Genomic DNA, 10575 nt, shown 5'->3' on the forward strand with positions numbered 1-10575 from the left:
CTGACCTGCACATCTTTGGACTGTGAGAGGAAACCGGAGCACCCGGAGGAAACCCACGCAGATACCAGGAGAACGTGCAAACTCCACACAGACAGTCACCCGAGGCTGGAATTGAACCTGGGACCCTGGTGCTGTGAGGCTGCAGTGCTAACCATGAGTCACCATGCCCCCTTTGTCCACACAAAATTATTTATTTTACCTAACTTAAACAAAGCTGTACCCCACACAGTGTTAAAATCTTCATGATTTTCACTGTTCAGAATGATTTAGATATGTGTCTCTCAATTGTCTTTTTTGATTAGATTAGATTAGATTTCCTACAGTGTGGAAACAGGCCCTTCGGCTCAACCAGTCCACACCAACCTTTCGAAGAGTAACCCACCCAGACTGTGAGAAACAGAACTCACTTACAAATCAATCAGCCTGAGACAAAGCCTTGGAAACAAGAACAATTTATTACAGTCTTGCAAGTACCAGACGCTTCTGCAATCAAGCAGAAATGCGTGCCAAAACAGAGCATGTTAGTTTTCTTATTTAGTTTACAAGTTGCGGAATCATGCCTCCCTTTTCCCATCCTATCATAAGCCGATTACCTCACTTGTTAGTTATTTTCTTATCTGGCCATCCTGCTGTCCTTGTCTGCATTCTTTGTTCCTTGTTTGTTACAGCTTGTTCTTTTATCCATTTTCTCTTATCATACTATAAGCTTTATTGTGAAATACCCCTGCTGCTTCTTTTTGTGGTCAACTACAATACTTCAAAGTTATTTCCTAGCTTTAAAAGACCCTCTATATTCATTTAAGTCTTAGCCTTAAGTATGCTACATGCTACATGCTACAAGAATTCCGTGACTGTTTGTATAATGTTCCCCTTCCCTTCCCCCCACTACACCCCCTCACCCACCTGCAGAAACTACATTTCTAAGCTCCCACAATTCCCCCTTTTTTTTAAAACTATTGTTTCTGCACTTATTAAGTCTCCTTTAATCCATTTTCTTATGTTCTGCCCTCTTAGGCCTTTTGGCGATGAGGTTCACAATCTTACATTTTACATTTGTGTTGTTCGTCCCTTGAACTCTAGAAGCACTCTTTAACTTTCTCTTTGTTGCATATCACCTGCTGATAGTAAAAGCATCTGATGATTTATTTGGATTCCTTCCCCAAGGGATGTCATCAGTCGGCTCATTACTCATTTTAGGACATTGAACCCTACCACCAGACCCACTAATATCAATAATCCATAGATAGCTAGATTGACTAACCACCTTCCCCAACCAGTCAATCCCCAATTCCCCCATTCCCATCCTTTTTCGTTCCGGTACCGATTACCGGCCTCCCTTATCTTGGCGATTTTGTCTCACACATGTTTGGAGATATCAGTAATGTTAGAGGAGACCTCAGGTATGTACGTGCAACATTCCCCGCCAATTAGTGCACAGGTACCACCCTTCTCTGCTAGAATATAGTCCAGAGCCATCCTTTCTGAAGGGTCGTTAGCCTAGTGGCAATCATTTTGGTCGTTATGGCTGCTACTTGGGATTGGGTTTCGGCCAACGCATCAGCAGTATTGTTGGCCAACTCTTCCAGGGAAGTCGCCAACTTTTGTATTTCTACTCCTGCTCGAGCGGTCCCATACATAGGTATCAAAGTCCAGAGGAGGCGATCTCCTTCGGTTACTTTCCGGGTTACTCGCCTTCCTCCCTGTTTATTCCAAGGTATGTTTGGGGCTCTCTTTAACAGCCTCAAGTAGGGAATTATATAGGCAAGGTAGCAGCAGCCACTCCAGCCTTTCTGGTTTTGAGGTAGTGTCTGAACTGGATGGTCCCAGCACCCATTCCCGTTACATCCGCCACTCCAAACGTACTTCTCGCCGGGGATAAATGGGTAGGCCTTTAAGCCACACACCCAATATGTCCCAATCAATACTCGGGGAATGGTCGCGGCAGTGGCTTAGCTGGAGTAGACACAAGATGATTTTCCTAATCGGAAGGGTGCGGTATCATTCTGATTACAGAAACAAGTGATATTTACTGTTCCTTTCGGTGGGGAAACTCTAAGGCCATCGATAGCACCCAGAGTTTTCAGTGCTGGTCGAGGGAACCATCCTGCAAAGTTATAATTACCCCTTTCAAACCTCCAAGTTGTATCATTTGAGCCCGAGTCAAATAGTTGTACATCGTACACTTCTTCTTTGGTAAGTGGTATTACCGTGAGAGGAATTCTGGATTCCCCATGGTGTGGGATCTCCGCACATACCCAACAGTCGGTATGCCCCCTTAGTTTAGCATAATTCTAACATAAAGCGGTAAAATGATTTTTCTCACCCACCCCCTTGGCAGCTAGCGCCAATATTATCGTGACAACATAAAGCTGACCACTCATTTCAGCTCACAACCCTATCTGTCTATTCCCTAACCCTTTAAATACCAGGGATGAGTGAGTCCATGCGACACTTACAATTGTTTTGGGATACAGTTTTTTAACCAATACTTAATAAGCTCTTATCTCAGTCCATTCTTTTTGCTCAGCTTGATTTTCAGAGGGTTGTCTGTAGGATGAGCTTGCCACTCTGCCAAAGGGGAAGGAGCCTCCACGGGGCCCTCAACATGAGCGTGATGACTCCACCCTTTTTCAGCAGTTCGGATGGCTGTTTCAGTAGTCAGGAGGGTTAGGAACGGTCCCTCTCAGCCTGAGTGCAGTTTGGTATCTTTCCAGGTCTTTATCAGGACCCAATCACCCGGTTGTATTCGATGTATGGCGAACTCAAGTGGAGGTGTCTGGGTCAACAGACCCTTCTTCCTAAGGACAGACAAAGAAGAGCTGAGCGCCACAATATAGTTCTTTAAAAACTTATCATTGAACTCTACAGTTGGTAGAGTTCCCCTTTTCCACCCAAGAAAGGTAAAACAAACATCATCTCATAAGGAGAGAGGCCTATATCACGCCTTGGCTCAATCCTAATGCATAGCAACGCGATAGGTAAACATTTTTTGTCCATGGTAATCGAGTCTCTAGGACTAGCTTAGACAATTGCTTCTTTAAGGCTTGATTCATTCGTTCCACCCATCCAGAGGAAGGCGGGTGCCAAGGAATGTGGAATTCCCAAGAGATCTCTAATTCTGCCATTACTTCTTGTAGAATCTTAGAGGTAAAATGGCTACCTTGGTCTGAATCTATACTTTCCACCACTCCATATCAAGGAATTATATGTTCTAAAAGAATTTTCACTACTCCCTTCGAGGTAGCTGAGGACATTGGAAACGCCTCCACCCACCCAGTTAGCTGATCCATTAGGACTAATAAGTACTTTTGTTTCCCTACTGGGGTAAATTTTGTGTAATCTACTGTATTCTTTGAAAAGGTCTTATCCCAGGGTTTCTTCCACCTCTTGGCCCCCCTCTAGTTACTTTCTTATTAATCTTTTGGCAAGTCGGGCATCCTGCGCATACCTGCTTGGCTAATGTGTATATCCCTTTACATTCGTACTTCCTTAACACTATGTCACACATGGCTTGGGAGCCCCAATGACTGCCTTGGTGCAAGGTGGTTAGGATGTTTCTCATGACTGGTTTACTTAATAACTCCCTTCATCCGGGAGGATCCATCTTCCTTGGGTTGTCTTAGCCATCATTACAGTTACTGCACTATCCTCCACCCCAATTTTTAAGCCCAGCAATATAATCAAATCCCTACCTAATAGATTACTTCCAATGTCAGAAATATATAGTAATTGTCCTATCACTTCCTCATCATTTCCTCTAATTAGGGTTGGCTCAAAAATAGGCACCAAGAATTCCTCGCCTTTTACTCCAGAAACCTTAAGATACTCCTTAGTCAATTTAACGCCGGTAGGTCTAAAACTTAGGGATGACTGTGCCGCTCCTGTGTCCACCAGAAATACTGCCTGCTCCCCTTCAGGCCCCACCTTTAAATTTATCAAGGGTTCCCGGTGGGTCTCAGGAGGAAGGAACCCCTGACTCCCTTAATCTTCATCTAAGATCATTAGGGAAACGGCTTCCCTTTCTCGTGCTAATTCTGGGCATTCCCATTTAAAATGCCCCACTTTCCCGCAATGGTAACACCCTGCCTGTTGCCTCCTTTCCCGGGTATCTGACCCTTGTCTTTCGTGTCCTCCCCTACCCTTCCTGTTATCCCCTGATCCCATTCTCCTTTTTGTTATTTCTTCTACTGCCGCCACCATCATTTTGGCTTTCTGTTTCTGCTTCTCGTCTTCCCTTTTCACATACACTTTCTGTGCCTCACATAACAGTTCTTCCATCTGTCTTTCACTCCATCCATCTAATTTCTGTAATTTCTTTTGAATGTCCGGCCATTATTTAGTTACAAACTGGACCTTTAAGATTATCGGATTATCGGGATCCATTCCCGAATACTTCCTTGTGGCCTCCTTGAGCCTTTTGAGAAATGCAGAAGGGGTTTCATCCTTCTCTTGTCGTACTTCAAAGGCATTAACAAAGTTTTATGATCTTGGTGCCGCCTCTTTAATTCCTAATATTACCATTTCTCGTAGATCCCGCATTGACTCCCTATCTTCTCTGTCATTGTTTTCCCAATAAGGGTCAACATTTGGGAATTTCTGTTCTGCTGGGGCCCCTTCTTCCCCAACTGGATGCTTCTTTTCCCATTCCTATAAAGCCGCTCTCCTAATCATACCTCGTTCTTCCCCTGAAAATAACGTTCCTAAAATTGCCATCAGTTCTCCCCAGGTATATAAATTAGGCCCTCGGGATTGCTCTAATTGTTTGGCTAGTCCAACCAGATCCTCTATTAAACTTTTCATTTCCTTTTTAAAGACCCTAACTTCACTGCTAGTTAAGGGACCATTTACATATCCAATTGTACCTTCCCCAATCAGAACCTCTCGTAAGGGACATAAGTTTATATTTTCCATTATCTCTGCTCCTCCTTTATGTGTGGTGGCTCGAGTGACTCTGCCCCCCTCCCCCCGCCCCAGGTTCTGCATCTTTTAGTTCAGAGTCCATTCCTCTTTCTGTGTCTGGACTTGGTTCCACTTCGGGAGCTGTAGGCTCGTTCCAGGGAGTAGTATATGGGGGCGGCAAACACGTTAAGGGATCCCATTGTGGCTTCCCTTGTTCATTCTTTTTCTGTTCTTTCCCTGATTCCTCCGTATTTATGGGACATAATTTCTTTCCCACGCTCCCTATCCAACAAGCCGCATAATCGGACTCTTTTTGACTGTACGGTTCTTTTCGATTGACATATATATTAAGATCTTGACACAGCCAATCCTCCTCGGACCCATATTTGGGCCAAAAAAAAATACCAGGCGCCTTAATACTTTCTCTAGTCCAAACGAAACAACAATATTTTATTGTTGTAGCCTTATCTTTCTCCCGCATCCGGGAGTTGTGTTCCCAATTACCCAACATTCTCCCCAAAGAACTGTCGGGCAGGATATATCCCCTTTAATGTTATTTACAGATCGATCGTTACACAGGCAACTCCCCGTACCTCCCATTGTTGCTAATTTAATTAATCTTAATGAGGTCCGGTGTCACCTTCTTCCACACCCCCTTCAGGGTCCTGACTAGACACCTTACTCGTCCAATTAATCTGACCAATTACATGCTTTTTTTTTGAGACTTCAATTGTTCTCCATAAATCACTTTTATATAAGGATAAAAGAGATTAGTTAGAAACTGATAGTAAGGCAGTCATTACCTGGAAAACGAACAGGAGTTAACATTTTATTTCATAATCTGTAAAATCCTTAACCTTAAAAGAAATCATGTTAAAATTTCCATAGTAGAAATCAGATTCAAAACAGTACCGGATCTCGAGCTCCAGGGAACAAAGCACAAACATTCAATCACCAACAAACAAATGTGCATTCAAACCAAATCACAAAGGGTTAAACTTTCTACTCGCTGTACAGCTCTTTCTCTCTCCCTCTCCCTCTCTCTCTCACACACACACACAGACACCGTATCTCACAGACACTTTGAGCTTCCCGCAACGACTCCTCTAGCTTTTAAATATTCTTCTGGACGTCTGGCCATAAGTTAGTTACGAAGTGCACCCTCAGTAGCCCTTCAGCTACTAGCCCTTCTGACACGGGCTGTTTTCCATTGACATATGCTTTATTTTACATATCGCCAATTCCCTATACTTTTGTGAGAAACAAAGCTCAGACACTTCAATAATTGCAGTCCGAGACAAAATCTGAATCAGTAGTGTCCTTTACTTTACTCTCGCAAGAGGGTGTGATGTCCAGTGTCTATAAGGAAGGGGACATACACACCCCAAATTCAATTAATACACAACATTTATATAATTTGGTTTCTTTTGTTTTACATTGCTCCTCCCCTGTTTACATCTTCCACTTCCCTAAGACCGGCACCCATTACTCCTGTTTATCTCTTGCTTTATCCGGCCTTGTCTGTGACAAAATGCTTCTTTCTGGCCTCACAAGGCCATTTGACCTCATCCCGCTGTAGGTCATTGTTAGGCATATTCTTTCTTCACCATTATCTACTCCCTCCATCTGTACCTTCCCCTGATCCTTATGACCCTTTTAATTGGGGTTTGTTTCTGTGTTTCTGTAAAAGTGGGAAACAGATGTTTATACCTACTGTTTGTACGGGCGTATCTAGCTTAACTTCCTCCCCTCACAGCATCTTATCTATTTGCCTGTAATATCTACCATTGTTTTGCTGTCACATTTCATTCTGGCATACAATTTTAGCTAATACAAAAACAATTATGTATTTCCTCCACACAGTTTCCATTCTTGTTGACTCAGCTCTTGGCTAAAACAATTACACACTCGTGTGAGTTCATTTACTTTGTTTAAGTAAATGGAATTGCAGAAGTAACACTATTTTTCCCACATCCCACACTTTCGTACGTCCCGACCATCAAGGCAATACTTAAGGGTCTCTTTTCTTACCTTGGTCTGTGCATAGAGTTACCTGGTCATTTCGGTGCACCCCATCCCGCGGCAATTCCTGCAGCAAACCGCTGCCCCCGGTCACCTGGATATATCCTTTAAGACCTTTCCCTACCCGGGTCTTGTGCACAAGAGTTGCCCGACCGAACCTGCCGCATCTGCCCACCTTGTTTCCAGGGTCTCCCAGTCCGGATCGTACTTGCCCAAACCGCGAACAACAAGCAAGGGAGACAGAGATCACCGAAATCGGCGAGGTGCACCTCGCCCGTCGTCCCAAGACTGTTGAGCGGTCGGAGTTTTGGATCCCGGAACGAGGCCCCCAATTGTGAGAAACAGAACTCACTCACAAATCAATCAGCCTGAGACAAAGCCTTGGAAACAAGAACAATTTATTACAGTCTTGCAAGTACCGGATGCTTCTGCAATCAAGCAGAAATGCGCACCAAAACAGAGCATGTTAGCTTTCTTATTCAGTTTACAAGTTGCGGAATCACGCCTCCCTTTTCCCATCCTATCATAAGCCGATTACCTCACTTGTTAGTTATTTTCTTATCTGGCCATCCTGCTGTCCTTGTATGTCTGCATTCTTTGTTCCTTGTTTGTTACAGCTTGTTCTTTTATCCAGTTTCTTTTATCATATGATAAGCTTTATTGTGAAATGCCCCTGCTCCTTCTTTTTGTGGTCAACTACAACACTTTAAAGTTATTTCCTAGCTTAAAACTATTTTCTTTAAAAGACCCTCTATATTCATTAAAGTCTTAGCCTTAAGTATGCTACATGCTACAAGAATTCCGCGACTCTTTGTATAATGTTCCCCTTCCCCCCACTACACCCCCTCACCCATCTGCAAAAACAACATTTCTAAGCTCCCACAAGACCCATTTCCCTCTGACTAACGCACTAAACACTATGGACAATTTAGCATGGCCAATTCACCTGACCTGCACATCTTTGGACTGTGGGAGGAAACCGGTGCACCCAGAGAAAACCCACACAGACACGTGGAGAATTTGCAAATTCCACGCACAGTCACCCGAGGCTGGAATCGAACGTGGGACCCTGGTGCTGTGAAGCTGCATGCTAACCACTGAGCCACCATGAAGAAAACCCATTACTGAGGATAATCTGACTAAAATCAGAACGAAGTAACAGCACTTGTTATTTTCTACATGAAGTAATCTCTCATAAAACAGAAAGTTTGGACCACACCAATGATCTATCAACGTTGTGTCTTTCAATTTTAACTCTAACTTGCCCTTCTGCCTTTTCAGTCTTTACAAACCTTGTCAATAGTTGAAAATACAGGCCTCTCATAATATGTAATCATGTTGCCCATATTCTGCCACTTCTCCCTTAGTGCTTGTAATTTGCAAGTTCTAGTTCCCACCACGAAGTTACCCCACCACACATCTCAGACAGCAATTGGCAGTTTGAAGAATTAAATAAACTGACCACACAAAATGATAGCAGTGCACTTCTGGCAATCTCTGCATTTGTTTCTCTTTATTTTCAAGTAATTTACACCTCAGCAATGGGTGGCATGGTGGCTCAGTGGTTAGCACTGCTGCCTCACAGCACCAGGGGCCTTGGTTTGATTCCGGCCTCGGGCAACTGCCTATGTACATTCTCCCCGTGTCTGTGTGGGTTTTCTCTGGGTGCCCCGGTTTCCTCCCACAATCCAAAGATGTGCAGGTCAGGTGAATTGGCCATGCTAAATTGTCCATAGTGTTAGGTGCATTAGTCAGAGGGAAATGGTCTGGGTGGGTTACTCTTCGGAGGGTCGGTGTGGACTGGTTGGGCCAAAGGGCCTGTTTCCACACTGTAGGTAATCTAAAAAAAAACCCAGGATATATGGATGATTCGTGGAGACCCAATTCAGCAGAAAAAAGGGAAGAAGATACAAGGAATGGATGGTAAATCAATTATTTCCCCTGATATTATTCTTTTGGAATCAAGCATTCATATTTAATTACATATTTATTCACAACCCATTTACTTGTTGATAATTCTATTTAATCATTTGTACTTTGTGGCATGATATTGGATTGAGTAAAATCCATGCCTACTGATGCTTAATTATTAAAGTGTTGGTCAGCTTTCCTATTATTAATTTTTTGTATTTATTCTTTGCAGCCAGAGTTCCATATAATTTATTTACTTTATTTTTGTTTTGAGATGAAGGGTGTTAAGATTTATTAATTTTAGAAGTACTGGTTATGGTTGGATTAAAGTGCTTCATTATACTTGCTGACTAGGCATTGGGAAACAGCAGTTATGAAGCCTAGAAATGAGGGAAGTGGTTGACTCAATTACAGTTCCAGTCTGCAGCCTTCCAAGGTACAATAAATTTCTGAATTGGTAGCCTTTCAGGCTAGAGAAGTTGATAGAGGGAATTGAACACAGAAATAATAGGACTAATGGAACAGGATATCTCAGAAGTACTGGGATTTAGAATGCAGGATTTGCTTATTTTTCTTTCCATCTCCACCATCACTCTGACTCATTATTAAGATGGTTGAGTGCAAAGTATGATGCCATTTGATGGACAAGTTATCACCATTTTAAATGATTGAAAAGAAACTTCCCTCAGTCACTAATGTCAATACTGCTGCATTTCAAGAAGGATTTAAATGTCTGTGTAGAGTTTTGTTTGTCCTGGCCATTTGAGAATTGAGAAAGCAGGACCTGACAAAGGAGATGCTTTTCAGATATCTTGTGTCTAGTCCATCAAAGTTGGTTTTGAAGGAGTCTTACCAGAATGCTAGCAAAGCAGATTTGAAGAAGGACACTATATTTGTTTGGCAGTCTGCCCATTGACTCCAGAGAGTGCCGTAGGGACATTGCTGATTGAGTTTCTCAACTCCCACCTCTTACTAACACACAGGCCAGCTCTCATCAGAGTATCAGAGTGTGTTAATAACAATTGTTCTGTATAATAGTACTTGAGTTGACTTTTTGAGTTCTTTGTTGTCAAGTCCTCACTGCCATTTTCATGGAAAGCTGAGTGGTGCAACTGATCTCCTTGTCAATTATGGCCATTTTGGTCATGGTTGTTACCAAGATGTAGAAAGTGCTCAACCTATTACAGAGTCTCTCCTTCAACATATATGGGAAGTGAAATATTTGACAGGCCATGTCTGGGTTGATATGAGTTTTTTTTTGTAACAACTAAGTTCAGACCAAGTCTCTTGTTTTCAGAATTGAAAAGATCAAGACTGTCTTGCAAATCTAGTTAAAAGTCACACAACACCAGGTTATGGTCCAACGGGTTTATTTGGATGTACAAGCTTTCAGAGCGCTGCTCATCCACCAGGTATCTGTGGAGTAGGATCATTGGACTCAAAATTTATAGCAAAAGATCACAGTATCATTCACTGATGTGATATATTGAACAAACCTAGATTGCTGTTAAGTATTTCATCTTTTAGAATGGGTTGCAGGTTTTGATTAATTAATATGTAAATCCCAGAACAACTTCTTTCAAGTCACATTCCTGCGATAACTTAAGGTTTCATTAAAAAAAGGTGATATCTCAGCTCAGACAATGCATTAAAGTATGAGGTTAAAGTCTGTAAGTATTCCAATCTTGAGTCAGACTGGTTCTATTTCCAAAGTAGGAAATTATAAAATGTCATGTGGATTAT

The 10575-nt window shown here is 42.5% G+C and overlaps 1 pseudogene across 1 annotated transcript; it reads right to left on the reverse strand.

Moving 5' to 3' along the window:
• Positions 1 to 986: 986 nt before the first annotated feature.
• LOC148147971 (syncytin-1-like) lies at positions 987 to 7307 on the reverse strand (annotated as a pseudogene). Its single transcript, XR_015759273.1, has 2 exons — positions 6931 to 7307; positions 987 to 2798 (listed from the first exon to the last, which is right to left on the reverse strand). The product of XR_015759273.1 is annotated as a syncytin-1-like (transcript).
• Between the last annotated feature and the right edge of the window lie 3268 nt (positions 7308 to 10575).

The sequence above is a fragment of the Chiloscyllium plagiosum genome, unplaced genomic scaffold (assembly GCF_037043375.1).
Source record: "Chiloscyllium plagiosum isolate Xiang-an unplaced genomic scaffold, Cpla_swu_hap1 HiC_scaffold_14, whole genome shotgun sequence".
Classification (NCBI taxonomy): Eukaryota; Metazoa; Chordata; class Chondrichthyes; order Orectolobiformes; family Hemiscylliidae; genus Chiloscyllium; species Chiloscyllium plagiosum.